The sequence below is a fragment of the Nerophis ophidion genome, linkage group LG28 (genome assembly GCF_033978795.1).
Source record: "Nerophis ophidion isolate RoL-2023_Sa linkage group LG28, RoL_Noph_v1.0, whole genome shotgun sequence".
Classification (NCBI taxonomy): domain Eukaryota; kingdom Metazoa; phylum Chordata; class Actinopteri; order Syngnathiformes; family Syngnathidae; genus Nerophis; species Nerophis ophidion.
Genome location: NC_084638.1, coordinates 22214637 through 22236411, shown reverse-complemented (window position 1 = coordinate 22236411; position 21775 = coordinate 22214637). Strand labels below are relative to the sequence as shown.

The 21775-nt window shown below is 42.2% G+C and overlaps 1 protein-coding gene across 1 annotated transcript in view; it reads right to left on the bottom strand.

Moving 5' to 3' along the window:
- Window positions 1–21775, bottom strand: part of LOC133544887 (uncharacterized) — a 69290-nt gene that overhangs the window by 33133 nt on the left and 14382 nt on the right. The window lies entirely within an intron of this gene.

The following is a 21775-nucleotide window of genomic DNA, read 5'->3' as shown; positions in this document are numbered from 1 at the left end:
AAGACTTAGTACAGTTGAAGGTTTCCGGTCATTAGAAAACATCACTGCACATCATAATGGCAGCTACACTTTCCATCTTAAACATCTAAAACAGGGGTCTCAAACACGCGGCCCGCGGGCCAATTGCGGCCCGCGAGACGTTATTTTGTGGCCCGCACCTCATTATGAAAATGTTATGTTGGTGCAGCCCACGAGTTTTACATGAATGGCGCTTTACAGAGTCACATTTGCATACCCTCGATTTTTCCGGGAGACACCCAATTTTCAGTGCCCATCCAGGGGTAATCATTCTCCAAAATTTCACCCAATCAACAATATTAAGGGGGCACCGTGGAGGCACTGCCTTTAGAGTCCCCTAAAACCTGTTCAAACAGCGTGCCAGCCCTGCCACATGATGTATTTGGTTTCTATAGACGTTGTAAGCGACTGCAAGACATAGTTGATCAACAGCCACACAGATCACACTGAGGGTGGCCGTATAAACAACTTTAACACGGTTACAAATATGTGCCACACTGTGAACCCACACCAAACAACAATGACAAACACATTTTGGGAGAACATCCGCACTGTAACACAACATAAACACAACAGAACAAATACCCAGAATCCCATGCAGCCCTAACTATTCTGGGCTACAATATACACCCCCCCAACCTCGCTTCCTACTGTAGTTTGGTGTGGGTTGACAGTGTGGCGCATATTTGAAACAGTGATGAAGTGTGACCTGTATGGCTGTTGACCGAGTATTTCTTGCAGTCACTTCCGTGGGTCTGCAAAAGTCTCATACAATATGTGACTTGGTTGGCACACTGTTTGTACATTGGAATATCAGACAATACGGCAGATTGTAGAGGACGCTAAAGACAGTGCCATCACGGTACGCCCTTAATATTGTTGTCCGGGTAAAAATCGGGAGAATGATTGACCCGAGAGATTGTCGGGAGAGGCACTGATATTCGGGTGTTTCCCGGAAAGATCGCGACAGTTGGCAAGTATGTTGCTAAGATGGGAAAACCATTACGTCGATCGCGAGCTACCAGTCGACCGCGGGGGGTGTGTCAGTCGATCTTGAGCCAGGCTTTTAAATAAAATAGACCTAAAAATTAGTGATCATCAATCTTCACCAAGACGTCACTTAAATGACATTCACGGTACCGGAGGGTCTTGTGAGATGACGCTGGCTGCTGCAAGATCATTATTATTAAAATATGACAGAGAGGAAGGCCAGAAACACTTTTTATTTCAACAGACTCTCGCGCCGTACCTTCCGTCAAAACTCTAAAGGCCGACTGCACATTTCCTATCTTCACAATAAAAGCCCTGCTTCATGCTGCCTGCGCTAACTAAATACAGAGTCTCGGAAAACTGGCGTGCACAAGCGATCCCTCAGAAAGCTGGCGTGCACATCACTTGTGCACGCCAGCTTTCCGAGACTCTTATTTTGTTAGCGCAGGCAGCATGAAGCAGGGCTTTTATTGTGAAGATAGGAAATGTGCAGTCGGCCTTTAGAGTTTTGACGGAAGGGACGGCGCGAAAGTCTGTTGAAATAAAAAGTGTTTCTCGCCTTCCTCTCTGTCATTTTTTCATAATAATGAACTGGCAGCAGCCAGCGTCATCTCACAAGACCCTCGGGTGCCGTGAATGTCAATCAAGCAAGCTACGGAATTTGCCGCCAATGTTTTTCTTGTAAAGTGTATGGAAGCTGGATGAATTAGATGCCAAAAACCAACCACTTTCATGTGGTATTGTACAGAAAGGACAACTTTTTTTCTCCTCCATTTGAAAATGTGGGCGTTATCATCATTACTGTCTGATTCCAATCAATGCAAGTCATCAGAATCAGGTAATACACCAACTTATATTCTTGTCTTCGTGAAAGAAAGACATCTATATGTGTTACACATGCTTGTATTATCATTAAACACATTTAACTTGTTTACAAAAATGTCTCTTCATAAATAAATAAATATGAATGATATATATAAATGAGGTAGATCCCCTTGAGTTGGTCAATTGAAAAGTAGCTCGCCTGCAGAAAAAGTGTGGGCACCCCTGGTCCATACACTCGCTGGCACCAAACCCCGCCCCCCTTTCCCCCCCTCCCCTCCCTTCCCCTCCGTGCGTTGGTTGAGGTGGGCGGGGTTGGGGGGGTGTGTATAATAGCCCAGCGTCACAGATACACGGCACTATGGGTAATCCCTATGCCGCGCCTATAATGTGCCACAGAGCCAATGCTCTCCAGAAATGTGCTTGGTGAGGGTTCACAGTGTGCGGCGCATGCACACTAGTAAGAGCCCCAAAGCCGTCCACATCACAAACATCAGTGTAAAAGGTATGGCTGTTGACCAAGTATGCATTGCAATCTCGTATGAGAAGCAGCGAAATACATTCGTACGGCTGGCACGCAGACTGCATGGTGTAAAAGTGAGCGCGATGACATGCTGTGGACGCAGACGCAGAATAAATTTTAAGTATTTTTTTTTTCACACTCAATTTTTTACTGCATGCCATTGGCAAGCGCAGGGGTGAGAAGAAGTTTTAAGGTTATTAGCGCCTGCTTACTTTTACCGCATGCTTTGAATAAGCGCAGGAGTGAGAAGAGGTTTTAGATTAATTAGCGCCCCGGCGGCTATTCACGGAGATACTATATATATATATATATATAGAGAGAGAGAGAGAGAGAGAGATATACATATATATATATATATATATATATATATATATATATATATGTTTATATATATATATATATATATATATATATATATATACACACATTTTTATTTTTTTACATACTCCGTAACAAAAAGTGTATCTTTCTTTTAATTTTATCGTAGAATTTACTGGTTTTTTTTATGTTTTCTTACAAAAAAATGGAACCACTATTTTTTACGGTAAAATTCTAGCAAATAAGCGGCCGGTCTTTCTACCGTAAAATCTATGGTTGTTTCTGCGGTATATTACTGTAAATGAATGTAGCTGAGATACGCTCCAGCGACACCGTTTTGTACAATGTAATGCATTCAAAATCATAAATAAATATTTAACAATTGAGTCGACAGATGGAGGGTCCTCTGTTGCGCTCATTATACTCTAAAAACATCCAGAAAGCGCCAACATTACTCCATTTACACGTCGTGACCTGAAAATTTACCAAATTTTAATAACGCAGACGGACTATTTTAGCGGCGCATTCATAGCAGTGAGCTATTGTTGACACACTTAGCCGACGGCTGCTTCTGCTTGGTCTCAAACTTGCTAAAAGTAAATTCTAGATTATAATTCACGCATCTCTCACCAGCTAGTAGACAAGTGTGGCCATGGACAGACAGGCTGGTCCACTTTCACATCCCCCCGAGATGGCGAAAAAGACACAAAAAGAAGATATTTTATACAACTTTTTTTTAATTCTACATGAGAATTGTGACTGATTCTTCATCTAAACGGGATTATGTGATCGTCCTGTCGGTTGGCATCCCAGGGAGAGAAGAAATTGTACGGACAATTTTGTTTTATTATGCTTAGTTTTTATGTTTAGCAACTAGCAATGCCGCTAAAGATTAATTGTTACAATAAAGCAACATCGGTTCAGCAGTCAGCTTCTAAAACTTGTGTTTGGACTCAAAAATATAAGGTTCTGGATCCTTTTGATCCCCCAAATTATTCCCAATGTCCGATTGACTCAAGCATTGTTGTTAATGGGGAATATGTTGCAGCGCACGCGTAGTCTGCTTCTCCCTCCTCGGCGGGAGCACCGCAGGACACGCGCCCGCACTTGCCGCAGCCGGAGGCAATCTGCAATCTACACACCTTGACATTACTAGTGGCGACGGTATAAAGACTCTCTCCGCTGACTACTCCTTGACGGAACGTAGCCCTGGTTACAGTAAGATTCACATCTCTGGCTCCTCTCCTGTGTCTCTCTCTCGCTCGCTCGCTTTGTCTCTCTCGTGCCTTGTCCGATTTGTTCTTGTCATCTGTTCCCACAGTCCTCTGTGTCTCAGCATTAGCCGTGCACTTCTGCTGCTTATCCCCCCCCCCCCCCCGGACTAGGACTGCCTTCCTCGATCCTTGACCCCCACGCTCGGACTTGGATTTCTGGAAGCCTCTCTCCTGCCCCATGGACCTCGCTTGGATCACGGACCTCTTTTGCTTCTCCCCATCTTGACTTGGTCACTGCCACCTCCAACACGCACTTCAACAAACCTCCGGTATTTACATTCGGTTAATTTCCACACATACAGTAGTTTACATCCACACACAGAGTAGCATACACACCCCATGTAATCATCAAGTGCGCAATAAAACCCGTCGAGCTAGACCTCCTGTTGTCGTGCCATCTCCCTCCCCCTTGTTGACACTTAACAGTACATTCTGACTAAGATGGAACCAGACGGTATGACAAGGTCCCAGTCCACCCCCTTTCCCAAGCTTCTCCAACTGCTGACTTGACGGCCATTCAATCTGTCCTCAACAACATCAGACCCGCTTCTCCAACCTGGAGGACAAATTGGACATCGCCTTTGCCAGCCTGTTGACTTGGTTGGACATCCTTGGTCCCGGCCAGGTGACACCCCCCACACCTGCCCTGGGTGCCTCGGCGACACTCATCACCGGAAGTCAGACTCAACTCCAGGAACCCAAGATAGCCAGCCCTAGAGCTTTTGAGGGGGATTTTGAACATTGTCGTGGCTTCCTTGTTCAAAGTGAGTTAATTTTTCAACACCAGCCTAATGATGGGGCCAAGATTACATCCATGCTCTCCCTACTCTCGGGACCTGCTTTAAGGTGGGCCGGCAGCCCTTAGAAAGACTTTGGGGTTAAATTCTGATTATGCTGCCTTCCGAAGAGAGTTTCAGGCTGTCTTTGAGCACCCTGCCAACAGAGAGTCGCCGCTTCCAGACTTCACTCCCTCCGACAGGGTCCCCGCTCTGTGGTCCCTTACACTCTGGAGTCCCGCACCCTGGCGGCAGACGGTGAATGGGGTGACAAGGCACTGCAGAGCGCCTACAGGAAAGATCTGAGTGAGACCATCTAGAACACCTTGCTGCGGGATAAGCCGTCCTCCTGCCGCGAGCTCATCGAGCTAGCCCTGCCCTTTGACCAAAGACTTGTAGAACGAGAGACAGATAGAGAAGTTGCCTCGAATAGCTGCTTGTCATCAAACCTTCCTTGTCCTACCGGCCGACATCCCACGAGACCGACAGGCACATCAACTTCGTTCGAGGTCACTTCCCCAGAACCGATGCAGATAGGAAGATCCCAACTGACTTGAAGAGCGGGAAAGGGGGTTCCAACATCGTCTCTGCCTCTACTGCGGCCTCGCAGACCACATAATTCACAATTGCCCCTCACGGGCAAAAGATCGGGCTCACCAGTCAAGGGCATCCTGGTGAGCCATACTACCCTCCCCACAACACATAATAAGAAGAACCCTGGAATTATTTTTCCCGCAACTTTGACAAGTGATGCTAGGACATTATCTGTGGGGGCTTACTTGGACTCCGGGTGCGATGAAAGCTTCATCGACCTGGAGTATGCCCGACAAGCAGGAATTCCCTTAGTTCCCTTGACACATTCATCTCCACCAAGGCCCTTGATGGACATCCTTTGGGTCCTATCAAGCACTGCACAAGACCCCTTTCATTGACTCTTAAGCGCAATCTAAGCGCCGTCTTTTTCATTGACGCCCCTGCTTATTTCAGCAAGACAATGCCAAGCCACATTAGGCACAGGTTACAACAGTGTGGCTTCGTAAAAAAGAGTGCGGGTACTTAAGACTGATGCTCTACATAAAACACGAATGGGAAAGAATTCCACTTTCAAAGCTTCGACAATTAGTTTCCTCAATTCCCAATTAGTTTATTGAGTGTTGCTAAAAGAAAAAGGTGATGTAACACAGTGGTGAACATGCCCTTTCCCAACTACTTTGGCACGTGTTGCAGCCATGAAATTCTAAGGTAATTATTATTTGAAAAAAAAAAAAGTTTGTTAGTTTGAATGTCAAATATCTTGTCTTTGTAGTGGATTCAATTGAATATGGGTTGAAAAGGATTTGCAAATCACTGTGTTCCGTTTATATTTACATCCAACACAATTTCCCAACTCATATGGAAACGGGATTTGTATACAAAACCCAAAACCAGTTAGGTTGGCACGTTGTCTAAATCGTAAATAAAAACAGAAAACAATGATTTGCAAATCATTTTCAACCTATCTTCAATTGAATATACTGCAAAGACAGGATACTGTTACAGCGTAGGCACAGTTTGTTTCTCCCTATACTGCGGGATCACTCAGCTGCTCCATTGTGAGCGCCTCCAGGCACACCCCCAAAATCTTCTATCAACACACCTGACAGTGATTACAGGCGACAGGATAAAGAGCCTCGCCGCTGACTACTCCTCGTCGGAACGTAGCCCTATTCACAGTATGCTTCACGTCACTGACTTCCCACCTGCACTCTCCTGCTTTCTTGTCTCCCTCGTGTCTCGTCCTGATTCTCTTCGTCTCTCATTTTTCCCCACATTCCCATGTCTCAGCTTCTGCTGCCATTTTCCCTGGAACCAAAATGCCTTTTCTGATCCACCGACACCCTGCATGGACATTGGACCCCTTTCTCATGCCTCACGCCCCGCTTGGACCTCAGACTTCCTTGCCTCTCCCCTCTTGATTTGGACGCCATCATTCAACACACACTACAACACTCCGCTTACGGTATTTACGTATATTAATTCCTGCACATAGTTTTACATTCAAACACATAGTAGCATACACACCCTACGTAATTATTAAATACTCAATAAATACACTGAGTTTGAGCTTCCACTGTTGTGTCGTCGCCTTTCCCCATCTCAGACATAACAGATACTTAACATTCGAACTGAGAATCTTTGTTATTTTTTGCAAATATTAGCTCATTTGGAATTTGATGCCTGCAACATGTTTAAAAAAAGCTGGCACAAGTAGTAAAAAAGACAGAGAAAGTTAAGGAATGCTCATCAAACACTTATTTGGAACATCCCGCAGGTGAACAGAATAATTGGGAACAGGCGGGTGCCATGATTGGGTACAAAATCAGCTTCCATGAAATGCTCAGTTATTCACAAACAAGGATGGGGCGGGGGTCACCACTCTGTGAACAAATGCGTCAGCAAATTGTCAAATAGTTTAAGAACAACATTTCTCAAAGAGCTATCACAAGGAATTTAGGGATTTCACCATCTAGGGTCCGTATTACCATCAAAAGGATCAGGGAATCTGGATAAATCACAGCACGTAAGTGGCAATGCCTGTGACCTTCAATCACTCAGGCAGTACTGCATCAAAAAACCCACATCGGTGTGTAAAGGATATCACCAGATGGACTCAGGAACACTTCAGAAAACTACTGTCAGTAACTACAGTTTGTCACTACATCTATAAGTGCAAGTTAAAACTCTACTATCCAAAGCGAATGCCATTTATCAACAACGCCCAGAAACGCCACCGGCTTCACTGGGACTAAGCTCATTTAAGATGGACTGATGCAAAGTGGAAAAGTGTTATGTGGTCTGACAAGTCCACATTTCAAATTATTTTTGTAAACTGTGGACGTTGTGTCCCCCGGACCAAAAAGGAAAACAACCATGCGGAAAAGTTAAAAAGCCAGCATCTTAGATGGTATGGGAGTGTATTAGTGTCCAAGGCATTGATAACTTGCACATCTGTGAAGGCATCATTAATGCTCAAAGGTACATACAAGTTTTGGGGCAACATAAGTTGCCTTCCAAGCAACATCTTTTTATGGACGTCCCTGCTTATTTCAGCAAGACAATGCCAGGCCACATTCTGCACATGTTAATACAGTGTGGCTTCATAGTAAGAGAGTGCGGGTACTAGACTAGCCTGCCTGTAGTCCAAACTTGTCTCCCATTGATGTGTGGCGCATTATGAAGTGTAAAATACGACAACAGAGAACTTGGACTGTTGAGTCCCATCTTAAAACTCATTTGTATACACTAGCCTTTAAATAGACCCCCTTTTAGACCAGTTGATCTGCCCTCTCTTTTCTGCTCTCCTCCCTCTCCAGTTATTAGGTGGACCACTTCTCTGTGCATCATTTGGGGACGTCTCTGCGTTGCTTAGCTGTTTCCACTCAAGATGATCTCCTGCTGGCCCCACTATGGACTGGACTCTCACATTATTAACTAGGTCTACTCGACGTCCATTGCACAGGTCGCTCAGGGGAGAAGTCCCGAAATGTGCGGTCCCCTCCAAGTTTTGTCATTGTATTCTATTGGGTTGAGTTTTTTCTTACCCTGATGTGGGATCTGAGCCGAGGATGTCGTTGTGGCTTGTGCAGCCCTTTGAGACACTTGTGATTAAGGGCTATATAAATAAACTTTGATTTAACAACTTAAGCTGTACATCAAGCAAGAATGTAAAAGAATGACACCTGAAAAGCTTCAAAAACTGTTCTCCTCAATTCCCAAACATTTACTGAGTGTTGTTAAAAGGAAAGGCCATGCAGCACAATGGCAAAAATGCCCCTGTCCCAACTTTTTTTTAACTGTGTTGCTGTCATTAAATTTTAAGTTAACGATTATTAGCGAAAAAAAAAAGGTTTTGTATATTTATACAATAAGAGCTTCAATTTGCAGGCATTTTTCGCAATACACTGGTACCATAAGACATTCACATGTTGCACAATGAGATGTAAGCATGGGATAAGGTGTACATTTCTGTAACTTTCCGTCTTTAAAATAAATCTTGTCATAAGCATTTCTGTTATGTAGTAACAGCCTTTCTTTATTGATATCCGTAAACTACGATTGTAAGTAAATGACAGAACAATAAGCACACATCTGAATGGTGAGTGTACAGCACTTGTTTGTTTCACCATCATAAGAATTATAAGCATTTACCGCGCTTAACTCTGCTGCACTGTTAGCTATACGCTACCTAGCAAAACAGCAACATAGTGTAAAGACCTGAAACAAATTGCTTTTGCATAATATTGCGTAACAGAACGGCAGACAATATGTCTTACCTTATACACACACCATAAAAATACTCGCACGTTGAAGCACAGTACAATTTATCAAGCGGTGCGGCTTCATAGCTTACAAAAGTCGTACTAAAACATGTTGATTGATATTTGAGCGCCGTGGAACCTATAAACAGTTGGTGTTGTTTACTTGAGTCATATTGCAGTCTACACTTTTCTTTTACGTGTGACTGCCATCATATTGCAGTCTAGTATCTCTTATGTGTGACTGGTCACACTTATCATTTCAACATGTACCAAATGAAATAGCTTTGAGGTCGGTAAGCACAACCAAAATTATTCCGTACATTTGGCGCACAGGGTTATAAGGCGTACTGTCGAGTTTTGGGAAAATGAAAGAATTTTAAGTGCGCCTATGGTAATATAACATCTGCTGCCTGGAGTAACCGTTGCCCTAGTACAGGGGTAAGGAACCTATGGCTCTAGAGCCAAATGTGGCTCTTTTGATGACTGCACCTGGCTCTCAGATAAATCTTAGCTGACGTTGCTTAACACGATAAGTAATGAATAATTCCGCTGGGAATCACGATGTTAAAAATAACGTTCAAAATATAAAAATTCTCATGCATTTTAATCCATCCATCCGTTTTTTACCGCACCTGTTAAAAAAATAACAATGTTATTAAAAATGAATTAGAGACCTATTATACTCTAAAAATGTTGGTCTTACGTAAAAAATGCACGCATTTAGTTGTATTCAGTGTTAAAAAAATATGATATGGCTCTCACGGAAATACGTTTTATAATATTTGGCTTTCGTGGCTCTCTCAGCCAACAAGGTTCCCGACCCCTGCCCTAGTATATCGCCAAATTCGGAAGAGGCTGGCAGTCATTAAAGGGAGCCACAAATGACTTAAAGGGTGGACAGATCTGCGGTTACTCAGACTGAATCGCAAACTGGATAACATCTTGAAGGAGCTTTCCGCTCTACAAGACAAAATTATGATCAACAGACAACTCGAGCAGACAAACATAATGGAGTGCGTCTGCTCGCCCCAACCAAAACAATCCCTATTTACGATCCGGCTCACTCGGCACTGGCCTTGGCAAGGTCATGCTGTAAACGCACCCAGTGAGACCATTGCTCTAAAATCCCTATCCCCTTTTATTCAAGGACACCTGGGAGGTTGGGATGTTGTTGGACTAGCTCTCAGACGCCCCTATAGTAACCAGCTGGGTTATTGCGATGTCAAAGCTGAACGGAGCCATGGACTACTTCTATACAGATGCGCACATTCACACACTGATGGCGGGAGCTGCCATGCAAGGCGCTAACCACGACCCATCAGGAGCAAGGGTGAAGTGTCTTGCTCAAGGTCACGACAGACGTGACGAGGTTGGTAGAAGGTGGGGATAGAACCAGGAACCCTCAGGTTGCTGGCACGGCCACTCTGGCAAATGTGCCACGCCGTCCGCGTTGTATGTTGTAACATGCTCAATTGTGCTTATGTCACTTAAGGTTTTTTTATCTGGTTTAAAACTGAGCCCATTCCCCAACATAAGCTGAGTTTGGGTCCATGTTTAACTTTACTCCCTACCTCTCTATGGGGTGCGTCTTGATTGCGAACCATCAGTCTTCATGTTCTGTCTACCCCTGTATACTGTGTGTCTGTTCTTGGACGGGTTGTCCTGAAAACAAATTTTTAAGTGAAATGACATCCATCCATCCATCTTCTTCCGCTAATCCGAGGTCGGGTCGCCGGGGCAGCAGCCTAAACAGGGAAGCACAGACCTCCTTCTCCCCAGCCACTTCGTCCAGCTCCTGCCGGGGGAGCCTGAGGCGTTTCCAGGCCAGCCGGGAGACATAGTCCTCCCAAAGTGTCCTGTGAAACTCATTTCGGCCGCTTGTACCCATGATCTTGTCCTTTCGGTCATAACCAAAAGCTCATGACCATAGGTGAGGATGGGAACGTAGATCGACCGGTAAATTGAGAGCTTTGCCTTCCGGCTCAGCTCCTTCTTCACCAAAAACGGATCGATACAGTGGCCGCACCGATCCGCCTGTCGATCTCACGATCCACTCTTGACAATAAAGTTATATTCTTTCCCTCCATGTTATAATCATTTTTTTACACCTATGTCTTGTTTTTAAAAATGTCATACGACCTAGTAAACGCCTGGTGTTGTGTTTATTTAACAAATACTGCAGAATGATTGTACTGAATCACAAAAACAACCTATTTTGTTCTCAGCTCTGACGATCCCCCCAGCACAACAAGTGACTGTCTCGCTCATGATCAAAGACATCCATACAGACACATCCACACACCATGGCCAGCAGCCAGTATGAGGGCATGCGGTCCAAGGAACTGTAGGCCATTGTCCCAAGGGAAGGACGCGGTACAGTGGACACCGTTTCTACCCTCCTTTGTTTTGTTTTCACGGCGTTTCCTCATCGATCCTCTTCGAAAGCCATGCGATAATCATTACTCCCGAAACAATTTCATGATTACAAGGAAGGAGATCTAAATCGGCACCTTATAATCCTGAGTGTATGCTTGTCCCAAAAAACCTTTGCTTTGTTGGAGTAGTTTCATAATCCAAAATATTCACTGACCTGAATTAGAGCTCTTTGTTGTCTTCCGTCCATTCCATGCAGGTTTTGTTATTCTAATGTACACGTGTACTACCAAACAAAAAAAAAAAAGAGTACAAGTCGCATAGGTACCAAATCCGGTACTTTTTTGGCACAGACAGTATCCAGTCTGTCCTACCAGGCACCAATTCACTAAAATCCAATGGTGCTATATTACACAGTACCTCGGTCTAGTGTCACTGATAGCGGACCAAGCCAAACTGCCTCTAGGTCAGGAGTGTCCAAACCCCGGCCCATGGGGACAACCACACTACTTCAATTTCAATAAGCAACCTGGCTGTGCGTTTTATATTAAATTTAAATACCCAAGGGTCTAACAGGTAGCAAATTGTCACCATCTTGTGGATAATGTGAGAATGCTCTCAATGTCCATGCTATGTACTTTCTTATCAATGTAAGCACTCCAATTACATGTATGACCCAATCTAAACAACCTTTCCTAGTCGTGGTGCAGGGAAAAAAAAAATTCTACAAGCACACAAAGTTAACACACACGGTCCCATATAACACAACCTGCTCACTGAACATTGTGGATATTATTTAAAAGAAATGAACAAATTAGGAGTTGAACTTTCACATACTTTTAACATTCTTTTATAATATTTATTAAATATATTTTCATTATATTATTATAATATGTAAACACAGAGACACACATACATATATATATATGTATATATATATATATATATATATATATATATATATATATATATATAAATACACACACGCATTATATATACATTATATACTATATTACAGGGCTTATTCAACTGGTGGAAAGCGGGCCATTTCCGGGCAGCCAAAGCTTTCCATTTGGCCCGACGAACATAACCCAAATAGGCTTAAAGAAAGTGTTCAAATAAGTGTTGATCATGCATGCAGTACTCCCACCGACCCGCAGGGCAACAAGCGAGGCATGTGTCAGGATGAAGCAGCACTGGGTTGAGTAAAAGACTACCGATTCAACTCTGGAAAAAAAATCTAAATAAATGGCAAAAATCTGACTTTTAACCACGACCGGACTACAAAGTATGAATGTTCTGCCCAGAACAAGGGCTCGATTCATTGTCTCCTGTCAGACCTTTTAGGCGACGGACACATTGATCCAGACAAGCAGGAACAAAGATAGACATCCCAGCGTGTAAGCCTCATCACAAAACTTGGTCAGACATTTTTAAGTAGATATCATTTGTGCATAAAGATATTTTGTTTGTTTTGTATTTAAATTTCTGACTATGTGTGGTCTTTTGTATTTGTGGTCGTGCTGTTTTAGCCACTCTGCCGAGCAAACCACATTTAATACATGCAGGGCTAAATTTGACCAGTAGAGGGCGACAACACTAATTGCGATAAGTCCCCTGTTGGGCGTGCAATGTTTGGTGAGTAAGTATTGCGTAATTTCTATGTTTGTAAACATTTGTAGTTTATGGATGGATGTGCGAATAGATTACCATTAAACCTTCTACTTTATACAAAATACACAATGGACATTGTTTCTGTAAAATACACAATGGATGTTGTACTTTTGTAATGTTTATTTTATGGTTATATTTACAGCCCTAAATGAAATAAAAAGTGTCAAGAAATAAAAATAGGGAAGGAAAATCATTCAAAAGAAGGAACATCAACAAAAACTGGAGCTTCTTTTTCTTCATACTGTTAACCATCTGCACATGCTGGAAACGAGTAGCAAGGGCTTAATAATGAATATATTGACAGTGTAGTGTGAATGCCAATATGTTTACTTGGCAATTAAGTAAACGCAGTCTTAAAGGAATACGGGGCACTTTCTGACTAAATATTTACATTTCGTTTAATTAACACATAATAGATAAATGTTTATCATATTATCATTATTAAAATGATTATATTCTTAATAAACAACCTGCATTAAAATTAATTAAAGCACAAAAAGTTACAATGAAAAAAATGTAAAAAATCATAGCCCAATTAAATGTTAGTCACAAGAAACATAGCAGTTTCTATCGCTAATACCAATAATAATACCAACAAGGCAATACAACTTTATCACAGTAATGTATTTGAAATTATATCAAAAAACGTGATAACGTTATATTAAATTATTAAATTATCAAGATACAAAATATTTAGTGACATCAAGGTTCTTAATACATGTTATGATGTAACTGGTGGCCAACAAAATGCTTTTGTAAGAGAGAGCGAGAGAGAGATGAGACAGCTGCTGAGCTCTGAGGGATTAAAAACTATCCCTGTACCCACAATCCTTTGCTTCCAGCATCCGCCACCTCTCCCTCTCTGAACCCAAGCGACTCCGGGCTACGTAATCATGTCATCTTTCACAACATTGGATGCATTCATCCGTACACACACACACACACACACACACACACACACACACACACACACACACACACACACACACACACACACACACACACACACACACACACACACACACACACACACACACACACACACACACACACACACACAGCTAGGTAGCTTGGCAGGAGAAAAAAATCATATTAAGTTGTTCCATTGAAAACTTTTAGATGGATTTTGTATGCAGTTAATTCATACACCTATCGAACGCCACCAATCAGTATCGAACTATTTTCTGGACAGCAGGTATCATTTCTCAGCTCCTTATTAAAAATGAGATTTTCAATCAATCAATGTTTATTCATATAGCCCTAAATCACTCAAAGGGCTGCACAAGCCACAACGACATCCTCGGTAGAGCCCACATAAGGGCAAGGAAAACTCACCCCAGTGGGACGTCGGTGACAGTGACAATGATGACTATGAAAAACCTTGGAGAGGACCGCATATGCGGGCACCTCCCCCACCCCCCAGGGGACCGAAAGCAATGGATGTCGAGCGGGTCTAACATGATACTGTAAAAGTTCAATCCATAGTGGATCCAACACAACCGTGAGAGCCCAGTCCAAAGTGGATCCAACACAGTAGCGAGAGTCCCGTCCATAGTGGAGCCAATAGGAAACCATCCCAAGCGGAGGCGGATCAGCAACGCAGAGATGTCCCCAGCTGATACACAGGCGAGCGGTTCATCCTGGGTCCCGACTCTGGACAGCCAGTACTTCATCCATGGCCACCAGACCGGACCCCCTCCACAAGGGAGAGTGGAACAGAGGAGAAAAAGAAAAGAAACGGCAGATCAACTGGTCTAAAAATGGGGTCTATTTAAAGGCTAGAGTATACAAATTAGTTTTAAGGTGAGACTTAAATGCTTCTACTGAGGTAGCATCTCAAACTGTTACCGGGAGGGCATTCCAGAGTACTGGAGCCCGAACGGAAAATGCTCTATAGCCCGCAGAATTTTTTCGGGCTCTGGGAATCACTAATAAGCCGGAGTCCTTTGAACGCAGATTTCTTGCCTGGACATATGGTACAATACAATCGGCAAGATAGGCTGGAGCTAGACCTTGTAGTATTTTATACGTAAGTAGTAAAATCTAAAGTGCACAGGAAGCCAGAGCAGGTGAGCCAGTATAGGCGTAATATGATCAAACTTTCTTGTTCTTCTCAAAAGTCTAGCAGCCGCATTTTGTACCAACTGTAATCGTTTAATGCTAGACATGGGGAGACCCGAAAATAATACGTTACAGTAATCAAGACGAGACGTAACAAACGCATGATCTCGGCGCCTTTAGTGGACAAAATGGAGCAAATTTTAGCGATATTACGGAGATGAAAGAAGGCCGTTTTAGTAACATTCTTAATTTGTGACTCAAACGAGAGAGTTGGGTCGAAGATAATACCCAGATTCTTTACAGAGTCGCCTTGTTTAATTGTTTGTCAAATGTTAAAGTTCCATCCATCCATTTTCTACCGCTTATTCCCTTTTTGGGGTCGCGGGGGGCGCTGGCGCCTATCTCAGCTACAATCGGGTGGAAGTTGTATTATTAAATAGAGGTCGGTGTCTAGCAGGACCGATAATCAGCATTTCCGTTTTTTTGGCGTTGAGTTGCAAAAAGTTACGCCTACAGCTGACTACAATCTTGCGTGTTGGTCAGCTTTAGGGGCATGTAGAGTTGGGTGTCATCAGCATAACAGTGAAAGCCAACACCGTATTTGCGTATGATGTCACCTAGCGGCCGCATGTATATACTACAGGGACCGAACCCTGGGGAACTCCACACGTTACCTTAACATATTCCGAGGTCACATTGTCATGGGAGACGCACTGCATCCTGTCAGTAAGATAAGAGTTAAACCAAGACAGGGCTAAGTCTGACATAACAATTCGTGTTTTGATGCGCTCTAATAAAATACTATGATCGACGGCATCGAAAGGAGCGCTAAGATCGAGGAACAGCAACATAGATGACGCATCAGAATCCATCGTTAGCAATAGATCATTAGTCATTTTTGCGAGGGCTGTCTCCGTAGAGTGATTTGCCCTGAAACCGGATTGAAAGGTTTCACATAAATTGTTAGACGCAAAGTGTTCATTTAGCAGCTCTGCAACAATTTTTTCGAGGATTTTTTAAATAAAGGGGAGGTGAGACACCGGTCGGTCGTTTACCATGAGGTGAGGATTGAGGTTAGGTCTTTTAAGGAGAGGATGAATACCCGCTTTTTTTTAATGCTAGGGGAACAGTGCCAGAGGAAAGTGATAAGTTTATAATATTTAGCAATGATGGACCTAATAATACAAAGAGCTCCTTGATAAGTTTCCCAGGAAGTGGGTCAAGTAAACATGTTGTTTGTTTTATTCAATTTACACGTTGTAAAAATTCTTCTAATGTTATTTAATCAAAACGAGAGAAACTATTTTGTAGGGCAGTATCCGCCGTATATACAGTCGTATTTGTGTTAATAGAACCAAGTTGTAGCTGGGATGCATTGTCTTTAATCTCCTTTCTAATGACTTCAATTTTCTTATTAAAGAAATTCATAAAGTCATCAGCTGAGTGGGTGGAGCTACTGGAAGAAGTCCCTTGTTGGGTTAGCCATGCTACCGTACTAAACAAAAATTTAGGACTGTTTTTATTAAGGTGGATGAGATTTGAGTAATATTTAGCTTTAGCTAAGGTAAGCAAGTGTTTATAAGTTATTAAACCATCACTCCATGCTTGATGGTGCACCTCAAGTTTAGTCGTGCGCCATTTGCCTTCCAGCTTTCTACATAATCATTTCTGAGCTCTAGTTTCTTCTGTAAACCATAGGGTACGCCTTTTTGAAGCCTTTTTTAACTTCAGCGGTGCTATGTTATCAATGGTTTCGCGCAGGGCGTCGTTAAAGTTGTTAGTGAGGTTATCAATAGAGCCCAGATACTTTGGGAATGGTGCCATTACCGATGGCAGTAGGTCAGCAAGAGTTGTCGTTGTGGCAGTATTAATGTTTGGGATGCTATAGCAGTTATTATTATTATTAGCTTGCCGAACAGGAGTCTGAACCTCGAATTTTATAAGGTAATGATCGGACATTACTTTAGTATACGGGAGTATCATAACTTTGGAAACGGTGATACCCCTGACATTACCGTTGCGATGTGTGGGTTAATTTATTATTTGTGTAAGACCACAGCTATTTTTTGACCAAAAACAATATAAATGTATTCACAAAAATTGAGTACTTGTACCGACACCAATTTCTGGTACCGTATCGGTTGAAATGTCAACAATACCCAGCCCTACTCAAAATAAACAAATAGAAAATTCCATCCGTCCACTTTCTACCGTTTGTCCCTTTTGGGATTGCGGGGGGTGCTGGTGCCTATCTCAGCTGCATTCGGGTGGAAGGCGAGGCACACCCTCATCGCAGCAAATATCATTTTTTTTACTGTTATTACATTCGATCGATATCAGCCGATCTCACTCATGGATGATCGATATCAAAATCGGTAGCATAACTACCTAATTGCAACTAATCAATCACTAATCAATGTTCTGTAAAAAATAAACAATATTTCAGTATACAACGAGATCTTCTATGATTGTGTTTCATAGCCATGGGGCCGCAAAATATCTGTTTCTCAGTTGTATGGGCCTCAGTGGTGCTCATTTGTAATACACTTTTCCACCACTTGTGGCAGTAATGACAATATGACAATATCAAACAAACAGAAGAAGTCTGGAGCTCAAGTCTTGGAGAAGTTTCTTAAGCGCAAAAATGAGGACTAAGGTTTAACGCTAAGTTTTTATTTGCACTTTAATGAAAATTATATTTTTGGCACTTATACTTAAACAGTTTATTTCAGAAACATATAACATTATTTATTAATAGTCTGTTTATTTTAGTACTGCATAATTGTATGTAAATGTATTGGTCATCACTTTTATAAGTCCCTTCTTATTCATAATATTTGATAGCAAATATTAATATAAAACCCAAAACCAGTAAAGTTGACACATTGTGTAAATCGTGTAAATGTTTTGCAATTCCTTTTCAACCTATATTCAATCGAATAGACTGCAAAGACAAGATACTTAATGTTCGAACTGGAAAACTTCGGTATTTTTTGCAATTATTAGCTCATTTGGAATTTGATGCCTGCAATATGTTTTAAAAAAAGCTGGCAGAAGTGGCAAAAAAGACTGAAAAAGTCTTTTTTGGAACATCTTATTTGGAACATCCCACAGGTCAACAGGCTAATTGGGAACAGGTGGGTGCCATGAATGGGTATAAAAGCAGCTTCCATGAAATGCCTGTGACCTTCGATCCCTCAGACGATACTGCATCAAAAGGCGACTGCAGTGTGTAAAGGATATCACCACATGAAAGTATAGTCTGTCGATACATCTGTAAGTGCCTGTTAAAACTCTCCTATGCAAAGTGAAAGACATTTATCAACAACACCCAGAAACGCCACCGGCTTCGCTCGGCCTGAGCTCATTTATGATGGACTGATGCAAAGGGTAAACGTGTTCTGTGGTCTGACGAGTCCATATTTCAAATTGTTTTTCGCAACTGTGGACGTTGTGTCCTCCGGAACACAGAGGAAAAGAACCATCCGGATTTTTATAGGTGCAAAGTTCAAAAGACAGCATCTGTGATGGTAGTGGGTGTATTAGTGCTCAAGGCATGGGTAACTTACTCATCTGTGAATGCACCATTAATGCTGACAGGTACATACACAGGTTTGGAGCAAAGGGTCTTCAGCCTACACCGTGCCAAGGACCTTAAAACTGAAGTCCAGATGAGAAGAAGAAATGGACGACATTGACGGACTTAGAGGAAGTAAATTGTCACAAAAAACGCAGACCGCCTTGGTGAGACGGCATCACGCTGAAGCCAGCTTTTCATTGGAATGACTTGAAAACCATGGACATTTGCATCCGCATATCTGGGTCCCACGGGGGCAACAGTCACAATAATAGTAGTCCAGACTTCCCCGTCCTGGGCTACAACATCTTCCATTTCGACCTGAGAAAGACCAAGGCAGCTGTCAGAAGACATAATCCCTCCACTGCGTCCTGGCTCTATTTTTTCAGGCATGAGGCATCCAAACTACCTTAAATTCCGGACTATAAGTCACTACTTTTTTTCTACTCTTTGAACCCTGCGTCTAACAAAACGGTGCGACTAATTTACCATTTTTTTTTGCAAAGACACTGAATAGGTGTGTTATTGTTTGTGCAATGGCGCCATCTTTTAGACAAGTCTCCTCATTGCAGGTGCTGCAGCACTCTTCTTTTTGGAGCTTTCAATCAAAAGAAGAAGTGCTGTTCCGTCTTCGAGCTGCACATAGCGTCTCTACTCATATGGGTTCTTCATTCATCACTCCAAGCAACGATTGTAAGTTTTACAATATAACTGAAACCATTCTGAACTCACTAAACCGTCCCATGTGTGACGGCTGCAGGAGTGTTTTTATGCATAGTTGTACGTGCTATCGTAATGCAATGAAGCGTCAATAGCATTAGCTAACATGCTAAGACGTTTACAAGTGCCTGTGTTAGCGTTATTACCTTAAAACTTAATTCTTTTTGTATTGTTTCAGTTTCAAAAATTGCTCAGTAAATTCCCCGAAACGTCACAATGTCGTTATTGAGTCGGTTTGGCTGATTGTTCTTGTCTGACAGGACATCATTGCGGAGCCAGAAGCAGAGTTTCTTAACATGGAGATATTCTCAATAGTTTTCTTTTGTCGAGCAAAAAGAACATTTTAGTTAAATGTAAATTGTGTCTTGGATCAAAAATCCTATCTACTGCCCAAAAGAGCAATTCAAATCTGCTAAAACAGCTACAAAAACAACATGCTTCGACCAAGCTAGTAAAGAGAGACACACTTCACCTTTACCTCGGGCTGGATTTTAACAGAGGGACTGCTAGCCAGGACATGCAGGCTATTTCTACAGCGGAGTCACCCGATTTCAAGCAGCTGGACACAGTGGACAGTGAGTACATAAACATGGAAAGCAAGCTAAAGAAGACACTCCAAACTCTGCCTCTGCTCATTATTCAGCACTGAAGATACACACACTCTGTCAATTCTCTTATATACTCTGTTGGAGCCTATCTATATTATTTATATATTATTTTTTGGACAATGGTCAATCAAATAATACCAATGAGGATGTTGATTAATTTTTGAGTATTTTAAATGAATTATGGTTGACTCTGGGCTTCACGGTGGCAGAGGGGTTAGTGCGTCTGCCTCACAATACGACGTTCCTGCAGTCCTGGGTTCAAATCCAGGCTCGGGATCTTTCTGTGTGGCGTTTGCATGTTCTCCCCGTGAATGCGTGGGTTCCCTCCGGGTACTCCGGCTTCCTCCCACTTCCAAAGACATGCACCTGGGGATAGGTTGATTGGCAACACTAAATTGGCCCTAGTGTGTGAATGTGAGTGTGAATGTTGTCTGTCTATCTGTGTTGGCCCTGCGATGAGGTGGCGACTTGTCCAGGGTGTACCCTGCCTTCCGCCCGATTGTAGCTGAGATAGGCGCCAGCGCCCCCCGCGACCCCAAAAGGGAATAAGCGGTAGAAAATGGATGGATGGATGGTTGACTCTGATTGTTTTCAGCTGCTCACAGTAATCCTCCTGGTGAGAGCTTCCTCCTCCTATAATTAAGGAGAGAGGACAGCCGAGTGCTCCTTTTGTGTGTCTATCATGTTGAAGGAGTGAGGAGTGAGACAGTTAATTTACCGCTAAACAAGTTAATTTGATGATTTTGAAGTCAACCACGGGGAATATTTTTGTTTGTGAAAATAAATTATAATCATTTGGAAACTAGAAATATTTCCGCGAGTGCTTGTTAAGAAATTTAGTAAGTCATAGACCTCCTCCTCATGACTACTCAGCTATCTTAATTTTAATTTTTTGGAACTATTTGAAATGCAGGAGTAGCCGTAACATAATCTTTCATTCTAAACATGTATAGACTATAAAGTTCACAAACATAAAGAGGGATTCTAGTGGCCCAGGCCAATCTGTCCTTATCTCTAAACTAAAACTGGAGAAATGCATAGAGTGTTCTGGGCTTAAGTACAGTGTTGATCTCCTAAAGACGTGATTTTATTTCCGAATTCCTTGAGAGAGAAAAAATGCCTGGTTAGGCTTTGTGTATGTCATGTGTGCCTTCCTTGGTTGAAGCCAGGTTTACAGCTATATTGTTATTGTGCTGTTTTTTACTTATGTATGTTATGTTACAGCTATTTAAAATAGTTTTGTCAATTTGAAACAAACTGAAATAAATTGGCCCTTTTGAAACATATCTTTGTCTTTGTGTGTTGTACGTAGACCACATTGCTTAGCAGAGTTCAGTGATGCAAATGCATGTCAAGTTGATCAACAGATTGTATTATTCCCCAGTGCAATAACAGTACTGAAATGAAGGCTAAAAGGGCATTAATGGGAGCCTTAAAAAAAAAATAAGAAGGAAAAAAAGAAGTAACTAAATAGTTACTTTTCACAGTAACACATTAGATTTTTGGTGTAAGTATCTGAGTTAGAAACTGAGTTACTTTTGAAATAAAGTAACTATTAACTGTAACTAGTTACTGGTTTTCAGTAAATAACCCAACACTGATTACCATAGCATGTACAAATATGTATCAAAACACTCCTACAGACATCACACACGGGACGGTTTAGTAAGTAAGAATTGTTTTAGTCATATTGTAAAACGTACAAACGTTGCTTGGAGTGATGAATTAAGAATGCATACGAGT